Here is a 22,414-nt window from a genome sequence, read left to right on the forward strand (position 1 = left end):
CTTCATTGCAACACCCGTGAGGGCTCGTTGGAAAAGGAAAATACGAATGGAATCATCCACGTACGAGTTCGACGAGTATCAAAGGTGATATGTCATCACATGGTCCTGAGGATCTGTTGGAAATAATACTGAGAGGGGGGGGTGAATCAGTATTATCAAATCAACAAAAAATTTTCATTTCCATAATTATATACATATACACTACTTCAGTTAATGAAACTTGCGTGTATACGCGACTATGTCGAATGCAACTAGCGTATATGGAGAATACTTAATCCATTAAATGTTGATCTTTAGTTAGTGCATCAGAACTTCATTAACCATATAAGCAGTAAGCAGGAGCAGTTAAAACAGAACAGATCATCACACACAAGAAGCAACTATGAACACCATGATATAAGGTGGAAACCCAATGTGGGTGAAAACCACCTGCTGCAAGTCGTCTCTATCTTCTTTCAATAAGATACTTCATTTTACAATATTTTGTACTGGTGCAGTCCTTTACCAGTACGCAGGCTGCAACTTGCAGAGGGCTACAACCCTCTCTCATTTTCCAGACTCTCCTGGATGGGAGCTACAACCCCCTTAGCTCTTGTACTAGCTGATCCATTTACTAGTACGTAGGTGCCTGCCTACTGAATGCTCCAATCTTCACTCGTTCTCCAGCTGCTACTGGAAGGGAGCTTCTACCCCCTTTACTCTTGTACTAGCTGCTGTACTAGTACGTAGGCGCCGGCCTACAATCTTCTTTCAACCTCCAGGGACCACATTTCATACATTTTCGGACTGGATACTCCTGAAGCACAACACTATAATCTGAAGGCCACGTTTCATCAAATATTCATACTGGACCCATAAATATCATTGAAGCACAAAACAATCAATACTAGCATCATAAATTACTGAAACACTGAAACCCTGTCAACAACTCAGTCACCAGGACACAGAGCAGACACAGAACTCTACAATAACAATCAGAACCAAATTTATCATCAAAATCATGCATCGGAGTGCATACGCTACTTGGAAGTGTTGAACCTGCGTGTATGCGCAACTTCATCAAGGTGAATCAGTGTATATGTCATTAACTACTTATTCATAACTTCGCTGTACTTCTTGACTTCAGACATAACCAGATCATTACATATACAAGGATAATATATGTGTTAGCACCCAGATCTAGTCCATCAGATCACATAAATATGAGTCATTATGATCCTGATCCAATATTAGTTCTCATCCATCAATATTGAAGCTAAACACAATCAACCAACCAAGATATGCAGAATATTGACACCATTAAACTGTCATCAGAACACATCAACAACTAGAACCACCTGTAACTTTAAACATCATAGCTCAAATGGTATACACTACTACAATGTACCAAACCTACGTACATATGCACTTTAACCAAGGCCAACCCGCATACAGATCTATAAATATTTAATCATGACTTGCAGCAATTTCAAACTTAAGTTATACCCAGTTCAGATCATTACAAGCGTGAGTATACAGATCTAGAATAAGCATAATCAACTATATAGAGATAGTTCATTTCAAACCATTTGATCCCAATCTATCCTTAGATCTTGTTCTCCATCAACCAGTGGGATCCCTCTTTAGCTCAGATCCAGATCTACACCATAACCCAATCACGGTATTCCAGATCTAGCACTTTATCAGATATTCAGTTATTTAGAAGATGCCTTGCCAAATGATATCCTTCCTCTTTTATAGCCTTAGGCCTTTCTCAATACCATGGTCCAAAACCATAGTAACACAATACCATCGACCCAATACTTGGGATCAACACTTATGGATGGAATACCACAGACCAAAACCATAGGATCAAAAACTGTCAGACTAATACCATGAACCAACCATGAAAGTGCGTGAACTTTTCTTCATGAAGGGAACTTTTCTCTGCATGAAAGTGCGTGAACTTTTTCTCTACATGAAATAAACTTTTCTCTTGCATAAAAGTGCGTGAACTTTTCTCTACATGAAATAAACTTTTCTCTTGCATAAAAGTGCGTGACCTTTTCTCTACATGAAATAAAATTTTCTCTGCATAAAAGTGTGTGAACTTTTCTCTACATGAAATAAACGTTTCTCTGCACAAAAGTGCATGAACATTTCTCTACATGAAATAAACTTTTCTCTGCATAAAAGCGCGTGAACTTTTCTCTACATGAAGGAAACTTTGTTGCACTATAATTTATCAAGTAAATTTGATGCACTATAATTTATCATTTGTGTGATTTGCCATCAAGGACAACACTTGTCTCATAATGCCAACAATCTCCCCCTTTGAACTTGTCATACTGAGAATTGTCATCTGATTCCTTGTCACATCTGATATCTCTTCCGTAGATTCATCTAGATATATATAATTGAGTTGATCTTCTACGAGTTGGTTGCCATCAAGTACAACACATGCATCATAATGCCAACAATCTCCCCCTTTGACATCAAGGGCAAAGGGTGAACCAAGATATTCTCTTTCCTAGAAAAGCATTCCGCTATTCATACTCCCCCTGAGTACCTGCTGAAATCTCTAAATGAGCTCCCCCTTTGTATATGCCAAGGTGTACTAATCTATCCATGCTACATGCTGAAAGCTCTGCTCTTGCTGAATTGTGCTGTTCATGCTCCCCCTCACTGTAGGCAAGATCTGCAAAAGATGTTCTTCAAGAAGAACCAAGACTTATACATCATAAAAGACCTTCCTATCACCAAAATACTCAATACATACATCCATCACCCAACCAAGTGGGGATCGTCCATCCAACCAATTGGGGATACATCAGAAATATGACAACCAAATACATTACATCTTCATCCCAGGCATAGTGGGGAAACCAAAATAGGCCGTTACATGACCTTGACACCATAAAAGAGATATATGACTTAGAGATGAAATATCTAGAGCAATACTTATGAAAGTCGCTAATAACTGACAGTAGCAGCATCTGTCAATCACCATTCAGATCAGCAATCATGATTTCCTTCTGTTCTCCCTCTGCATTTGTTCCACTTGAAACCACCAATAGCTGTGAACTAGCACCAAAAGCTTCTAAGGTAATGTCAACAATGCATTATTAGAAGTTAATTTGCTCCCCTGAAGCTATGCCAGATGGTCTCTGTCAGAACCATATCAGACTCTTCTCACCCTGAGTTTGGCCCACTGATTTCCTCCATATTAACATATACACAACTGTATCCACAGAAGCAAGCGTATATATTTGGATACTCCTCATGAAACTCGCGTACAACCAATTCCAGATCAGCAACCTGTAAATGTCCTATGACAGGGTATGTCTGCATATAGATATCAACTCATCATCATAAAATCATTCACATTATATCATATGTGTAGAACACCATAGCCATCTTATCAACAAGATCATCCATGTATCATCATATATGCACCATCTAAGAATCAATCCACAAATATGATCTGAACATCAACTATGTAACCCCAAGAATCATATGAGATTTTATCATGGACAACTCATAACCACATCATATCATTTAGCCATATAAGCATCATCACCAAGGACTATTAACCATAATGCCAACAATGCATTATTAAAGGCATATGCTCCCCCTCAACTTGTGCCATCTATTTACTGTTAGATATGATCATGCATATATCATCAATAAGCATCAAGACATCATCATCAAGTTAGGATCAAAACACTTCTAACATCTTACAAGTATCAAGACATTTCCACACATCCTCAGCAGACTGTAACTATTAACCAATAGAGAAAATAATGGACTAAATCATATCAGACCCCTTTTCCGAGCCTATCCCTACTGCTTTTCCTCAGACTAACATATATGTGACTTTGCAGTGTCTAACTCACGTATATACGTGACTTCCCTTTATGAAACTTGCGTATGAGATTTAGGACACTAAATTTTTTCACTTTCAGCTCCCCCTGAGTTTGTTATGTCTGTGTTGTGCTGTGTTTGAGTATATTGTGTTGTGCCACATCTTTCTGACTGTACTTCCTTCTTCTTCCATATCTTCAAGTGTGATGATGTTTTCTCCTTTTGGTGTGGTGCCTGAACCTTCTTCCTACATTCCTTTGCTATATGTCCAAGCTTGTTACATGCATAACATCTCATATGTTTCCTATTCCTCCTGTAGCAATCAACAGCTTTGTGACCAAACATATTGCAAGAAAAACAATATCCATTAAAGTACCTGGAACGTGATGATCTTTCTGTGTGGTGGTCTTGACCCATTCTACTTCTGCATCTAGCTGCAACATGTCCAAGATTATGACATACATAACATTCAACATTATTCATCGGAGGAGTAAAAGATTTTCTTTGAAGAATTTCTTTCCATGGCTGTTGATGGGGTTGACCTTTCATCTCTTTGTTGAGCATTTCAGGTTTTGCATTAGAGTTCCTTGTCTTACTTTGTGAATTAGATTCACCTTCAATAGATTCATGAAAACCAAGACCAGTTTTGATAGTAGGAGACCTTTGACTACTAAGAATATTATCCAAAATCTTAGTACTATCTTGAAATCGTAAGAGCTTATCCTTTTCTTCTAATTTATCATTTAGGATATTTACCTCAACCTGATGTTGCTCTTCCTTTTCAAGATACCGCTTCTTCATGTTTTCTTCAACTTTTCTTTCTTCTTCCAACTGATGTCTTAGATTGAGAACTTCATTTTCATGAGCTTGGAGTAGTTATTTATTCTGCTTCTTTGATTCTTCAAGATCTTCTTTTAGCGAGCGGATCGTGGCTTCAAGACTTTCATAGTAACTGGATCTATCTCTAAGTTTCTTGATGGTTTTGTTTCTTTCACTGATTTCATCTCTTAGTGATGTTACTTCATCCTGTAACTTTTGATATTTGTCCTTGAATAACTTCCTTACCTCGTTTCCTTCCTCTAGTTGATCTTTTAGTTTGGCAACTTCTTCTTTGAAGACACATTCTCTTTTGTTCAATAGATCTTGTTGATCTCTAATTTTGTCTGTAGGCCTTTTAAATTCTGCCTCTATTTGATATCTTTCTTGCTCACCCATAAAAGCAAATTCAGTTGTTTCGCTATCACTTTCATCTTTTCCAAATGGATAGATAGCTGGAACATCAGAGGATAACAAATTCATACCTGATAGTTCATCTTCATTCTGAATTGATTCTAAAGTGCTTCTTCCACATAATCCCCAATCAATTCTCCCACTATCATAGTTCTTCTGAGATGTCTTCTTCTGCTTAGGTGCTTTTTTCTTAAGCTTCTTTCCCATTGTTCCACGGATCTCCTTCAAGCGATCAAGCTTCTACCAAAGGACCTGCTCTGATACCAATTGTTGGAAATAATACTGAGAGGGGGGGGGGGGGGGCGTGAATCAGTATTATCAAATCAATAAAACATTTTCATATCCATACTTATATACATATACGCTACTTCATTTAATGGAACCTGTGTGTATACGTGACTATGTCGAATGTAACTAGCGTATATGTAGAATACTTAATCCATTAAATGTTGATCTTTAGTTAGTGCATCAGAACTTCAGTAACCATATAAGCAGTAAGCAGGAGAAGTTAAAACATAACAGATCATCACACACAGGAAGCACACATGAACACCATGATATAAGGTGGAAACCCAATGTGGGTGAAAACCACCTGCTGCAAGTCGTCTCTATCTTCTTTCAATAAGATACTTCATTTTACAATATTTTGTACTAGTGCAGTCCTTTACCAATATGCAGGCTGCAACCTGCAGAGGGCTACAACCCTCTCTCGTTTTCCAGACTCTCCTGGATGGGAGCTACAACCCGCTTAGCTCTTGTACTAGTTAATCCATTTACTAGTACGTAGGTGCATGCCTACTAAATGCTCCAATCTTCACTCGTTCTCCAACTGCTACTAGAAGGGAGCTTCTATCCCCTTTACTCTTGTACTAGCTACTGTACTAGTACGTAGGTGTCGGCCTACAATATTCTTTCAACCTCTAGGGACCACATTTCATACATTTTCAGACTGGATACTCCTGAAGCACAACACTATAATCTGAAGGCCACGTTTCATCAAATATTCATACTGGACCCATAAATATCATTGAAGCACAAAACAATCAATACTAGCATCATAAATTACTGAAACACTGAAACCCTGTCAACAACTTAGTCACCAGGACACAAAGACAACATAGAACTCTGCAATAACAATCAGAACCAACTGTATCATCAAAATCATGCATCATAGTGCATACGCTACTTGGAAGTGCTGAACCTGCATGTATGCACAACATCATCAAGGTGAACCAACGTATATGTCATTAACTACTTATTCATAACTTTGCTGTACTTCCTGACTTCAGACATAACCAGATCATTACATATACAAGGATAATATATGTGTTAGCACCCAGATCTAGTCCATCAGATCACATAAATATGAGTCATTATGATCCTGATCCAATATTAGTTCTCATCCATCAATACTGAAGCTAAACACAATCAACCAACCAAGATATGCAGAATACTGACACCATCTGTCATCAGAACACATCAACAACCAGAACCACCTGTAACTTTAAACATCATAGCTCAAATGGTATACGCTACTACAATGAACCAAACCTACGTACATACGCGCTTTAACCAAGGTCAACCCGCATACAGATCTATAAATATTTAATCATGACTTGCAACAATTTCAAACTTAAGTTATACCTAGTTCAGATCATTACAAGTGTCAGTATACAGATCTAGAATAAGCATAATCAACTATATAGAGATAGTTCATTTCAAACCATTTGATCCCAATCTATCCTTAGATCTTGTTCTCCATCAACCGGTGAGATGCCTCTTTAGCTCAGATCCAGATCTGCACCATAACCCAATCATAGTATTCCAGATCTAGCACTTTATAAGATATTCAGTTATTCAGAAGATGCCTTGCCAAATGATCTCATTCCTCTTTTATAGCCTTAGGCCTTTCTCAATACCTGTTATAGACATTTTTGTGCCTCACAGCATGGAGCATGAAATGTCAATAATTACAGGGATCCTCAGTCCCTAAACATGTTGTTCTTACCCCTAGAGGAACAAGGTCAGCAAACCACAGCACTTCCTATCAGTTCTCCACCTGAAAACACTCAAAAACAGGCTATTTTTGGATCATGTCAGCTGCTCCACTGAGCATCTACGCTGAATGTCAACTGTTCCTCCTTGTACCTGCACTGAAAGTCAAAACCAATGAAGGCTACCTGCGCTGGGCGAGATTGGCCAAGTGGCACAGTCATTCTGCAAGGTGTCAACTGCCCAGAAAGCTTCCAAACTGACACTTGGTTCAAGGAATTCGCCCTATGATGAGTAAGAGGTACTTGATCTCCATGTGGAAGCAAGGATCTCCAAGTGGACTCAAGAACTGAAGTTTAACTGAAGAGGGAGAGGACACAAGGCAGCTTTAGGTCAGTCTCAAGCTGACTCATCCTTTCTCCAAATCTCCTATATATAGAGCTCTTCTATGAGGTCTAGGGAGGCTGGAATTTTGTGAAAAGCAAGGAAGTGCTGTTGGTTTACAGTTAGAGCTATTGGGTGATTGCTTTTATAGAGGGGAAGAGGAGATTTCTTGCTGCTGGGGAGGTGCTGCTGGATTGGAGCCATTTATGGTTGTAACCTTCTCAGAACCTTTTTCTTCTATCAATAAAGCTTTGATGTTCTCCTATATACTTGTATTGCAATGATGTATTGTTTTTATCTGTATATTTGATTCATTCTAATCCATGCATCAGTTATGAGTACATGTTTCTTGTAGTTTCCCTCTCTTGTTTTTGCAGGATCTTTGTGTAGCTGGGCCGGCAAAAGGAGAAAGGAGCTGGGAACAAGAGGCAAAGAGAGAAGACAGGATCGACAAAAGCGAAAGACATCGGTTGGTCAATCTTTTCTTCCTTCTCTGTACTTTCATAAAGGAAAAATATCAAAGCTTTACTTTCAGTTGTTGCTAAGGAACTATCACCCTTAGAGTAGGGATAGGGTCATTCCGAGTCGGATACTTTTCCCCACAACAAACTGGCGACTCCGCTGGGGAGCTAGTATCTTGTTGGTTTATTGTGTTTCTTGCTATTCATCTCATAAACAAGGAGAGCACCAAATCGAACTGCAATTGAGTCCTTCAATTGCAAAGTAGAGGGCAGCTGCTCTGGCTCAGTTTCTGAGCAAGTTTATGATTTGAAGAGCTGATCCACAAGGACTCTTGTGCTCTTTGTGATAGCTTTTCATCCTCTTGATCATCCCTTAGCTTGTACTTGACCTATAGCTTTTTATTTCAGCAAAAACAGTGAATTTTTGAGCTTTTTATGACCCGGAAACCCTTGTAAACGCAACTCTCGTGTCTCAGTGCAGGCTGTCCAAAGGCAGTCTGCATTTCAGCGCAGGTACTCCCTTCGGGAACTGCGCTGAGAGTCATTTTGACAGACCAGAGCCTGCACTGAACCAGTTAGGCTATGTCTTCCTGAGGTTTCCCACTGAGTCTTGGCCTTGTTTTCATTGTTATTTTGCTGCTGATTGCTTGTCATTTGTACTTGCTGTAAACCAACTTTCCTTGACATTATTCCGCCTCAGTTGTGTGATGAAACTGTGATTGTTCTTTCAGTATTTCTTGTTTCAGTTACAGTTTCCCATTGTGAAAAGCAAACCAGTATAGCTGTGGCCTCTTAGATCCTGAACTGTAAAAGTGTCTTTGTGATCTTAAGAGCTAGTTTTATTACTGTTCATGGCTGTTTGAGTTTGTTTGTTTTTTATTTTGTGGTTTGAATCTATACATTTCCAGTGTCTAAACAAGTCGATCTTAAGGTGTCTTTTGATTTTGGACAAGCTTGTTTACTTTCGCTTGAAATTAGATTCAAAGTTATACAACAGTTTCCTTTTTGTCTTACATCAACATTAAGGATAAAGAAAAGAAATATCTGCATTGTGCATGTGCATTATTGACAGTTTGCATGTTGATTTAGGAAAAAGTGCATTTAGTGTGTGTTCTATGATCTGTGTGAAAAGTTGATGTCTTTCTTTTCCCTCAGTAGATTAAGGTTTTCAAAGTTGAAAGATTGAAAAGTTTTGCTTCTCATCTTAGATTGCATTTAGGAAGTTGTATATATACATCTCGTGGTGATCCTTAAAGGCAAACTGCTAAGCAAGATCAACATTAAAATGAATTGAATTTACATAACAACGCATTGAAACATAACGCAAACACATAGAGGTCTAAGCTAGAGACGTGTTCCGGCGTCGTTAAACGTGATATCTTAGCGTTGAGTGGTTGGGTGATTCCTCCACGGTGAAGCGATAAGTATCAATACGGACTTGTGCTCCCGCGTACCGTCGAGTATATTGGGAGACCCCTATAGGAATAAAGCCTTTATCCTTAGGAAGCCGTGTCGGCCGCCCTACTGATCGCGATGCAGTGAACACAGCATTCACGAAGATCGACCACCCGTACCGTAAAACGTATTATGTGGTTTCGCGAAAGGTTTGGCACACCCTCTGCCTAGATCTCCAGAGCAGTTTCTTTTGGCCTTTTTCAAACTCTATAACTGAAAAAGTCCAACCGAGCATTTGTCACTTCGGGCTCGTTAATACATCGAAGGCGACTAGAGTCATCTTTAGCTTTTTCTCGACTCTTAAAACATGAAAAAGCAAAGTTGTGTCTAATAAAGCGTCGTTATAAAATTCATTTTAAACGGAACATAATCACCTCTTATTCCCGCGTTGATCTGTAAGTTGAGAACATGGAACGCCCCAACCAAGGAAGTCCACAAGATGGAAGTCCTAGTCCTTTCTCCTCTTGGGGAGAAGTTGGTGCGCCCCATATGGCCACATTGTCGCTTCCAGGACTGACAACAGGCCTGCCAGTTTGGCTGTTCTCAACCAATGTAGTTCAGGCCACCATGGTTCCTGATCAATCGAGTCAACAGTTAGATCAGTCTAGAGCTACCCACCAGCCTTCTACTTCCAAAAGTTCTTCCTCCGATCCTTCGTCTTCGCAAGGTAGAGCCGGCAAAAGTCAGCCTCCCGAAGAGAAGAAGGAAAAGAAGAAGAAAGAAAAGAAGAAGAAGGAGCCTAAGGCGACTGGGGGCAAGCAAAAGACATCTGACAAAAACCCACCCACTGCACAGACCGGGCCTAAATCGCCATGTGTCATATGTAGAGGAGACCATTTCCACAGAGATTGTCCCTGTATTCCCCGGATACTAAGGGACTGGTCCCCTCGTCTGCACAATTCGGGGGCATCAACCTCTGACAATCAGGTTGATTGCTTTCCGTCAACCAGCGAAAGTGAAGGATCAAGACAAAAAGGGGGAGTAAGATTCCCCTGTAAGTTGTGTGAAGGCAGTCATGCCATCCACCGTTGTCCCTTCTTAGACGAAGCGAAGAGAGTTTTGGAAGATCGTCCGGTTTCACCGGTAAAACTTCCTCCTGGATACAAAAAACTCGTGCCAAGTCCTTCGTTGGTTGAAAATACAGCTGGCCCACTCAAGTGGTCGGCTGAAGCGTCAGTCACTGAAAATGAGCCTACTGAATCCAGACCGGACGAAAGTCCAAAGGTCGATACGGCAGTTGACCCGGTTCTACCTTCAGAAGTTTCATCTTCAAATGACACCGTCGCCGAAGAGTCATCTTCATGCGACACCCTCACTGAAGAGAATAAGGATGACACCATCCAGGTTCTTTTCATCAGCACCGACTCTGATGAGTGTCAGGGCAATGCGCCCATTCCTTTATCGCAGGAAGGAACATCATCAGGGTCATACCCGGCCGTATATTCGGTCCCACCACCAAGCAACCTGGTTGTATCCTTTGATTGGAATCAACTAGGCAGACCCCGGTTACCAGCCAGTATACCATTCAGAATCATTGTCCAGATCTATAGAATGATTATGGCTGGTACTATCATTGATGAAGGGGCGTCTATGAGTATCCTTTCCTCTGTTGCTTGGAAAGCACTGGGTTCCCCGGCGCTTTTACCTGAGTTAAGAAATCTCTCAGGTTTTGATAAAGGAACCAGTCGACCATTAGGAATCCTCCCCAATGTGCCTGTTACATTGAAAGGGAAGACCGTTAATTTGAACGTGATGGTTGTCCAAGGACCCTTGGATTATAACCTACTCCTTGGACGTGACTATATTTATTGCATGGGAGCGATAGTCTCCTCACTCTTTAGAGTAATGTGTTTTCCACACGAAGGAAGGATGGTCAAGCTCGTAGACCAACTTTCATTTCCGGGATCTCGCATCGCAAATAGTCAAATACCAATCCTAAATGGTTTGTTCACTCAAGATATGCCTCCACCCCCAGTCCTCCTTCCCGATGAGTGCGAGTGATTCGGAAAGAAAGACTGGAACCCAGGGGGCATGCACCCTGGTCTGCTTCAGGCAGAAGAAACCCTGGGTATAAGGTAGAATTTCCGCAGAAGAATATGACTAGTCCGTACCCCGTCCGTGGATGGAAGAGGGGTTGTTCTGGAATAGTATTCTTTTGTTAAAGTTATGTGTTTGGCAAAAGAGTCATGCACCTTTGTCTAAAGAGGTGGGCAATGCCCAAGTAGGAATTCCCTTATTGCGACAAGCAGTAACCATCTTTGGGGAAAAGCAAGCCTCACCCATTAAAACAAATGTTTTGAAGGATAAGTAGGGGCAGCCTCCAAAGAAAGAGATTCTATTGTTGTGACATAGGGTAACCATCTTTGAGTAACCTAATGATAGACATCGCCGAAGAAAGAGATTGATTTGCGGCAGCAAATAGAACCCTCTTCGGATAATAAGAAAGAGGCAAGCCTCCCTCAATAATACCAATGTTTTGTCTTTGAGTAGTGTTCTTCTCTTGTCACAAATAGCTGTTCGTTAAAAGTTGGGCCGACGGGAAGACTGAGTACTGCGTAAGGCCCCTTAAAATAACGAGAAGACTAGTATCGTTAACATTAGATTGGCAAGATGACAAGTAACTGTGAACACCCAAAGAAAAGCAGAGGTAGGGGAGAGGAGGGGCAGCCTCGAAATTCTATCCTATACCTGGGGGCATGCAAACCTTCCGGAGTGCAAGCTAGGGGCGGTTATTTATCTGGTTTTAAGATTAACCGTTTTCCGAACTTACATAAAGGAAGGAGGAGTTGGAGCATAGCTGTGGTAAGGCGCAAGCTCTATAAAAAATGGATCCTTAGAGGAGGCATTCTTATTTTTATGACTGGTATATCGAGCAGTTTTAGCATATAGTTCATGCTCGTTAAAAAATAAACGCAAGATCCGAGCAGTTTTAACGCGGTCTTCATGCTCGTTAAAAAATAAATAAAAGCAGTGAGCAATGTTCCCTCCAGAGTTTAAGCTCATTTTTATCTAAAAAAAAAAAAAAGAACCTATCCCGGTAAATAACCTTCTGAGATCGTAAATTCATCAGCCATAAAAGCCTTGGTCGTGTTTGTGCACCGTCACCTCCACCGTCATTTGGCCGATCATTCACTTCCATTTGTGTGTTTACCCATTTTGAGGAACAGCTGCGAAGAGTGATTTCACCTAGCCATCCTTGTGACACTGCCGTGATTGGAAAATTCCAACTTGTACATGGAATCAGTTTCTATCCCTGTTTATCACTCGTTCCTCAAAAGACGAGTCCTCTTTGAGCTCTTTTCAGACTCGTAAAATATGAAAAGTTTGCCGAGTTTTGGCCTTCCAGCTCGTTAAAAGGACCGGAAGAGCTATCCCTCATTTAGACTTTAATCTTTTTGGACCTGAGGGATTATTACACAAAAACATCGAGCGCTTGTCTTGTTCGGCTCGTTAAAAGTACCGAACACCCATCCCTTCTGTATTGTTTTATACTTTTTCGGACTTAAGGGATTAGATGACGAAAAAGGAATTATGGAGTTAACTTTCTGTACCTTTTCAGACTCTCTAAAAATGAAAAGGACCGAGTTTTCCTTGTCGTTAGACTCGTTAAAATGATTAAATAGCGACAAACTTGTCTTTAGACGAGAACGAGTTTCCCTATCGCTAAGCTCGTTAAATCATAGCGATGGGCTTGCCCGAAGGGCAGGTTATAGAACAAGCATATGTTATCCTCCTCAAGCTTGACAAAAATAAAGAGGTACTGGTCAGAAATGACTGGGGAAAAATTGGGAGAACATCAAAGCTTAATGGTAGCAAGTCGCTCTTGAACATGACACTTTTCTTCCGTACCACATCGGGTTGGGTTGTTTCATTCACCGGTCTCATCACTATGGTCTTCGCCAAACCATCCACATTTTGGGGTAATGCTACCGATCCATCGCATCAGTGTCGTTATATGTTCAAGAGAGGTCATTCTGAAAGTGTCAACCGTGTCCCATCCACTGCCATACATTATCCTTCATCCATTCATGATCGCCACCCTGAATCATATGTCACAGTTTGTTTTCACCTCCACTAAAATCATTAGCTTCGTTCCGTGTCATTGATGTGGGATTCATTAAGGCCCTCCTTTGATGGATCGCTTCTTGTCGACTTCAGCTCATTATCCAAGAAGTTGATCTAGGAACAACCCCATTAGTACTTTGAAGCTTGCATGCCTCAATGGCAAGTTTCTCACTTCCGGCGACAAGTATACATCAATGACCTTCGACCAGAAGATTTTGCGTGGCGTTCGACGCCAAGTCCTTTATTCACGCCACGTGAATTGTACTGCAGTACCTTGAGGGTCATCATCCTTATCGGTGATTCCTCTCGCGCTTGTTAACGGTTTACATCATTGACCGGTAATCAAGCGATGTCTTTCCATGTTCGACTTCAAGAAATTCTCACATGGATCGACTTGTACATCGAGTGAAGATCGGAAGAGATTGAAGACCCCGGATCTAGTTTCATCCATCCGGGCTGCGATATATATTCAGGACATAAAGACATTTGATATGTACATCATTACAGCAGATGATCATCCTCCTCAAAGGATGATAATTTCAGCAGAAAATTATCAGTCTACCATCAGACGATCGTCTGTTCTATGTACCAAAATGTATTTATAAAGCTGAGCATGGGAATGCCCGCCTCAGCTAGATCATGAAAACAGAATGAAAAATAATGTATTGTATTGTATTGTATTACAGGGCACCTCTCAGCACTTGAATGAACTTCGGACCCTCTGGATAAAGCATTTCACCCGATAAACGGCCTCATACTTTAGGGGGCAACTGTTATAGACATTTTTGTGCCTCGCAGCATGGAGCATGAAATGTCAATAATTACAGGGATCCTCAGTCCCTAAACATGTTGTTCTTACCCCTAGAGGAACAAGGTCAGCAAACCACAGCACTTCCTATCAGTTCTCCACCTGAAAACACTCAAAAACAGGCTATTTTTGGATCATGTCAGCTGCTCCACTGAGCATCTGCGCTGAATGTCAACTGCTCCTCCTTGTACCTGCGCTGAAAGTCAAAACCAATGAAGGCTACCTGCGCTGGGCGAGATTGGCCAAGTGGCACAGTCATTCTGCAAGGTGTCAACTGCCCAGGAAGCTTCCAAACTGACACTTGGTTCAAGGAATTCGCCCTATGATGAGTAAGAGGTACTTGATCTCCATGTGGAAGCAAGGATCTCCAAGTGGACTCAAGAACTGAAGTTTAACTGAAGAGGGAGAGGACACAAGGCAGCTTTAGGTCAGTCTCAAGCTGACTCATCATTTCTCCAAATCTCCTATATATAGAGCTCTTCTATGAGGTCTAGGGAGGCTGGAATTTTGTGCAAAGCAAGGAAGTGCTGTTGGTTTACAGTTAGAGCTATTGGGTGATTGCTTTTATAGAGGGGAAGAGGAGATTTCTTGCTGCTGGGGAGGTGCTGCTGGATTGGAGCCATTTATGGTTGTAACCTTCTCAGAACCTTTTTCTTCTATCAATAAAGCTTTGATGTTCTCCTATATACTTGTATTGCAATGATGTATTGTTTTTATCTGTATATTTGATTCATTCTAATCCATGCATCAGTTATGAGTACATGTTTCTTGTAGTTTCCCTCTCTTGTTTTTGCAGGATCTTTGTGTAGCTGGGCCGGCAAAAGGAGCAAGGAGCTGGGAACAAGAGGCAAAGAGAGAAGACAGGATCGACAAAAGCGAAAGACATCGGTTGGTCAATCTTTTCTTCCTTCTCTGTACTTTCATAAAGGAAAAATATCAAAGCTTTACTTTCAGTTGTTGCTAAGGAACTATCACCCTTAGAGTAGGGATAGGGTCATTCCGAGTCGGATACTTTTCCCCACAACAATACCATGGTACAAAACCATAGTAACACAATACCGTCGACCCAATACTTGGGATCAACACTTATGGATGCATTACAACGGACCAAAACCATAGGATCAAAAACTGTCGGACTAATACCATGAACCAAACATGAAAGTACGTGAACTTTTCTTCATGAAGGGAACTTTTCTCTGCATGAAAGTGCGTGAACTTTTTCTCTACATGAAATAAACTTTTCTCTTGCATAAAAGTGCGTGAACTTTTCTCTACATGAAATAAACTTTTCTCTTGCATAAAAGTGCGTGAACTTTTCTGTACATGAAATAAATTTTTCTCTGCATAAAAGTGCGTGAACTTTTCTCTACATGAAAAAAACTTTTCTCTGCATAAAAGTGAGTGAACTTTTCTCTACATGAAATAAACTTTTCACTGCATAAAAGTGCGTGAACTTTTCTCTACATGAAGGAAACTTTGCTGCACTATAATTTATCAAGTAAATTTTCTGCACTATAATTTATCATTTGTGTGATTTGCCATCAAGGACAACACTTGTCTCATAATGCCAACAATCTCCCCCTTTGGACTTGTCATACTGAGGATTGTCATCTGATTCCTTGTCACATCTGATATCTCTTCCGTAGATTCATCTAGATATATATAAGTGAGTTGATCTTCTACGAGTTGGTTGCTATCAAGTACAACACATGTATCATAATGCCAACAGGATCTTCTTTAGCTTTCCCATCGAAATTTGTACAAACGCTCGGTATCTTGGACAGCACTGAAGGCGAGCATGGCGAATGTCGGATCATTTGTAAGGCGAGATACATCTGGCAACTCGAGTGTGGCCAAGAATGGAAATTACGTGTTAAAAGGCATGGGAGGTCGATAAGCGAGTCCATACAAAGGAGCCCATCCCTTCCAGTAAGGATTTTGGCCCCATAGTGGGGGAGTTTTGCCATATGGCATTTGAGGCTTCCCCTATTGCGAATTACCTTGACCATAGGGAGGATTTTGACCATGAATACCTTGGAACTGTCTGGCCATAGGTTGTTGATAAGAAACATACGGGTTGAAAGGCTGTTGAACCTATTGACCTTGGACATATGGATATGGGACATGTTGTCCTTGAAAATACAGGTTTTGGACTTGTTGTCCCTGAACAAGAGGGTTTTGGACCTGCTTTCCTTGGGCATAAGGTTGATACACTTGTTACCCTTGGACATAGGGATTATGTAGCTGCTGCCCTTGACCAAAAGGATTTTGAACCTGGTGACCTAAGGCATTAAAGCTTTGTCCCTGATGCCCTTGGTTGGCAGGATTTTAGACCTGTTGACCTAGGACATTAGGATTTTGAGCCTGTTGCTGCAAGACTTGGCCTTGACCTTGCCCCTACAAGGGTTGACCCTGTTGATATGTATATAAGCGTTGTTGTTGCCCTAGTTGGTTTTGTTGTTGCAAGGGTTGACCTTGCGGTTTTAAAATATATCCCTTAGGCTGCAAAGGTTGGCCCTGCGAGGATATGGGTTGGGAGGTGTGCGGAGCATATTACATCTATTGTTGCACGGTTTGTTGCAACTATTGCAAGGGTTGCCCTTGCGGTTGTTGCAATTAACCTTGTTGCGGGATCATTTTCACTTGCGGTTGCATGGAGAGCCCTTACTGAAAAAATGTTTTCCTTTGTGGGAACAAAGGTTGCCCATCTTATTTTAGAGGATGTCCCTGTTGTTGCAAGAGTACTTGAACAGTGACCGGGAAATTTCTAAATTGAATATGGCCATAGGCAGGCTAGATGTACTGCCAAGATTGGAGGGTATAAGGTTGATTAACCATTCCTTGAGAACCATATGGAACATAAGGATTTTGGTATTGGACCTAAGACCCATAGGGCTATTGATACTGAACGTTGCTTAATTCAGACAGACCAATGAGATTCTAAACCTGTTGGTACTGGACATTGCTTGATCCAATGGGATTAGCAAGGTTATGAATAATATCAAAAGAAAGCTGGTTTATATCAAGCATGTGAGCTTGTGATCCACTCACATTAGTGGCACCTAACACCATAGAAACATTCAGGTTCTGCCCCCTAGGTGATGGCATAGCTTGGCCACTGACTAGATGGATGGAGGAACTGACAGAGACATACTTTGAAATAGCCGATTATGCCTAACAGGTAATTGGGATTGACGATAAAAGGGCATTTGGAATGATGGGTTGCACCGGGACTGAGGTAATACCCTATTGGGTAGTCATATTTGTAACGAATGGAACTGAAGTAGGCATGGGGCCTAATGCCCAAATAGGGTTATGGTAAAGCAATGAGGCACTAGGTGTACCTAAAACCAATTGTGCGAAAGACACATAGTTGGGTGGCAAGCTGGCAGGAATACCCCTTGAATAGGGGAAACCATCTGGAGGAAAAGGTAACTCATCCCCCTCAATAGTGTGTGGAGTATGTTATCACTCTAAACTTTCCCTAGAGTTATGTTGATGCCTCAAAATCCACTACAACAACAATGGGGGATACCCACACGGTCCGGACCTTAAAGCAGCTCCTTTTCCATTTAGTGTGGTGGCTCTGATTGGTTTAACTAGGTCCAATTAACTTTTCCTTATCGCTATTGTCTTATGATGTATATTTAACTACCAATAGATAGGGATATCAGATCACTTCTTCTTGCTGATTAGGCAAGAGAATGACCCTTAAGCTGATTTGGGTTCAGCCAAGCCACAACCAAAATTTTTCCTCTTTGAGAAGAGGACTTAAAAGAATGTAGAAATTACTCTAAATGCAAGCTTATTCTAATATGCAAGCAAAAGAAGCTAATCTTAATCCTATCTTAATTAGGCAGATATAGATCTAACCCAACCAAGAGCAAGATAATTAAAGTATTAGGATTTTAAATATGTCTTGTTTATAATGAATATCAAGTTAATGAAGTAGTTCACAAAAATGATATTGATTATCAAATCGGTAAATCCAATAATTAAATAATAATATGTGGAAATAGTTCACAACACATTACCCTTCAATAAATCAGTTTTATAAGACAGATTTCTGAGCAAATAGTTACTCAGAAATCAGAAAATAATTCATAAGAACAGAGATACATAATAACAACATTGAGACAAATTACCCATATCGACAAAAGTGCACAAACATGAATAAAATGACACATTCCTATTATCATAAAAATGAAACTGATATTTGAAACAATAGTATTAAAAATACCAATTTATTTCATCCATTTCTCTATCCCTGGTCTTTAACAGCTCTTTACATTACTTAAACTTTTGCCCTCAAAACTAAAGGCACAATAGTGCAAACTTTGCCCATCATGCATAATTCAAGATACAAAGGAAAAATCCTCAATAATCCCCAAATATGAGATTTTCTCTCCTCTCTCCTACAACTTTAAATTCCTATTACAGAAGTGCTTTTAGAAGTCCAGAATTGCAAAGGAGAGTAGCCTCCTATTACATTCTGCAATCTGCTATTTATAATATTTGTAAAGGAATTTTTTAGAGAAATGTTTTTTGAAGGTAAATCTGTCAAATCCAATTTTATTTGCTCAAAAAGTTTAATCTTCAATTGCTAGAGCATTCTCATTGATTGAGATCATTTTCTCCATATTTCTTCCACGGTTTTCCTGCAAAAAGAAATCAAAATAAATTAAGATGCAATCAATAAAATCAAAATATTATTTCTAGTAATTAAAACAAATCCAATCAAATTCTATTTAAATAAATAACTGAAAATAAAATATAAGCTCTATATTGATGCCTGAGATGGTTTAATTGGCCGAGGATATTATTGACGAATGGATATGCAATTAGAAGAAGCTTGGACAAATGAAAATGCAAAAAATAACTCAGAAAATTGATTTGTTTTAGAAATTTGGAGCTTGATTTTCTACCTGATTTTTAACCCATTAAATGACCAAATCTGTTAGTGAAACCTCTTCAGAAATGTTCTCCTTGATTTTATCTTTCCAATGATCCGTTCTGGGCCTCATTAGGCCAAGTAAAATGTAATCTATGAGCTTCCAAAGTAGATGAGTTAATTCTAGCACAATTCTGGAATTTCTGTTGCTCGGCTAAAAAAATCAGAATTTTTTAATTAAAATCTAATCCTAAACTAGACTCTAATTATCTAATAATTAATTCTATTTTATTATTAATTAAACTAATCATTTAATAAACTGTGATTAATCTAACTAACTAATATAATTAACAAATTAATCTAATTAATAATTAATAATAACTAAATTTTAATTTAATTAAATTAATTAAATTTTATATATTAATTAATTTAAAATTTATTATTTTAATATTAAATATTTAGTTTAAATTAATTAAACTAACCTCCATTCCCATTTCATAACTATCACTATTCTCACATACGTTAATAGATAAGCTATTTTAAAACAACGAATGGAGATATTAACCTGAAAGTCAAACATTGACTTATCGGATCGGAGGAAGCTTTGAGTCGAGGGAATAAAACTTATATTAAGTAAAGATTCCCAATGTGATGCATTCACACAAATGAATTTTAAACTTTGCTTAATGCTTGAAGAGCCCTCGCATATCGGTGATCGCGGAAGTGTGGTGTTGGGGCTTTTGTTAAATAAATTGCGCTTAAATCCTTTGATCCGATCAAAAGACCCAATGCGATTGGAACAATTTTTTATTATATATATATATGTTTTAAATTTTAATTTAATTAAATTAATTATATCTAATATATAAATTAATTTAATTAATATAGAATTTAATATTAAACATCAATTTTTATTTTAATTTTATTTTTATGAATTTAAGTTTATAAACTATAGCCACTTTGAAAATAGAAATAAAAATAAACTACAGCCACTTCGATGTTCTGGATTTTGAAAATTAATAATTAATTTGGAAATCAAAGTAAATTTCTAAAATCTTAATAATTCATTATTTGGTTGTATAAATAAAAATGAAAAATGTCAATAAGAACTAACTAGAGGTTAATATTTAAAACAATTGCATTATTGAACTAATTTATTTACAAAATGCAATATTGTACATTTTATGCATTTTTAACCCAGACTAGATAAGCGATGAGACTTCAAAGGAGTACCATTTTCAAATCACTTGACCAAATGAGATGAAACAAATGTCAATGGGAAGCTTATGAAAAATCAATTTTAACAAAGCAATCAAAACAAGAATCCAAAAAAAAATATGAAAAATTAGCAAAAGCGTAGGATAATCAACTAAATAAAAATCCTAAAAAGTGTTTAGCCAAAAATTTTATAGAAAGGGTCCTCATTATTTGAAGTGAACACATTAATAATGGGGGGTTGTGTTTTTACCACAACAATGGCGACACACGGGAGAAGAACTAGTTATCTCTGTTTGATATGAATCATGTTTCCTCAAAATTCAAGTAAAAATAATTAAAGAAGAGAGGATTATGTTTGAAATGTCTGGTTAGGTTCATTAATCTGAATAAAAGCCAAAATCATCTAACTGTAACTTTTCTTAAAATTTCTCATAAATTAAAATATTTCAAAACTCTGCATGAGTCCTTAATTAGTTGTAGAGATAAAGCAGGGGTCACTTTACAGCTTATCTTTTAAAATATGCTAATTTGTCATAGGTAGAGTCACTGCTACCAGCAAACATCTATAGTCTCGGCAGGGTTATCTTTTAGTCATCAATGATTCAGAATCCCATGTTTTTAAGAATTATTGACCTAGTGATAGATCCATTTATATATGTTTATTTATTTATTTATTCATTTTATTTCTTAAAAGACATTGTCTTGGTTTGGTAGTCATGTAGTTGACAATGCCATTCACTGGTTATAATTAGATTGAATAAGCTGGCTCGTGATGAGACCCCTTGTCTTATAATTGTTTGCAATCATAAGCCATTACCCTAGTTTGTTTAGCAGTGTTGGTAATGTCAACCTATTTTCCCCCTATGATCATGGTAAGCGAGCTCATGATGAGACCTCTTATCTTTTAAATTTAAATATATTTTCGAATCACACTCTAGAAAAATAAGACTTTTTAGGACAGAGAGAATCATTGACTCCTTAAGAGTTAAGAATGATAATTTCAGAGTTAAAGGTGCTTTGTTGTAAAGTGTCTTTACTTGGTTAAAAATAACTTTTCGTGATAGATAATAGAACTTTGAAACATCCTAAAAAAATTTTGAAATCTCAAAATGATTACAATTTCGATGAAAAAGAAATTTTCCAGATTTTATGATACTTTGCCAGCTTCTCTTGATTGGTAATCTCTTTCTTAAATATGTCTACCTTTATAATAAGAAAATCAAACTTTACTAAGAGATTTAAGAAAAAGCTAATAGGTAACTATTAACAATTTTTCTCCATGTATGCCGACCATAGTTAGGTAACAAGAAGGTCTTCCATATAAATCATGGAAAAGTCACCAAAATCAAAACTAAAAACCAAAGGAAAAGAATTATTATATTAAAATGAAAATACAAATCAGTAAACAAAAATAAAAATGAAGAAATTTTAAAAGTAGAAAGGAAAATCCAACTTTAGAAAGATAAACTCAAAGAAGAATGTTTATACAAATGTCTCAACAATATAAAGAAAAAAGAAAATAATTGCGTAATCATTTCTTCTTATGTTGAGATTTAGAAAAATTATACCTTGCAGGGTTGTAAGTGTTTTAGGCTTTTTGGATAGCAGTGACGATAAAATTCAGCCATAATGAAAAAAATTTATCTGATGTCAATCTTCTTGTTTCAAAGCATCATCTTAATCATTTTATAATGAAAGGAATGCTTAAATAAATAAGCTAAAGGTTCTGAAACTTCCTGGTGTAGCTGTTTCAATGAGGATTATCACTTCTTCTTGAAATAAAGCCAGGAGAAGAGGATGGACGTCGAAAATATGATTTGGTGGAGGATTGGGAGCTTTTATGAAGAGCTGCAAAACAGATTTTTATATCAGCATAATTTAAAAACAAAAATGAAAGTAAATTAACAAAATGAAAATTAATGAAAGTGGGTAAATGAATCTTATCATTGGATAATTCCTTTTGATCTTACTTGAAAGGTATCAATTTCTCCAAACTAGCTAACTCCTTATTTTAATTAACATTAAAAACATGAAAATGTCAAACTAACCAAAATCCTGTAACCCAAA

This window comes from Pinus tabuliformis, chromosome 7 (genome assembly GCF_031772625.1).
Source record: "Pinus tabuliformis cultivar Carrire ecotype Pingquan chromosome 7, CPIR1, whole genome shotgun sequence".
NCBI classification, from domain to species: Eukaryota; Viridiplantae; Streptophyta; class Pinopsida; order Pinales; family Pinaceae; genus Pinus; species Pinus tabuliformis.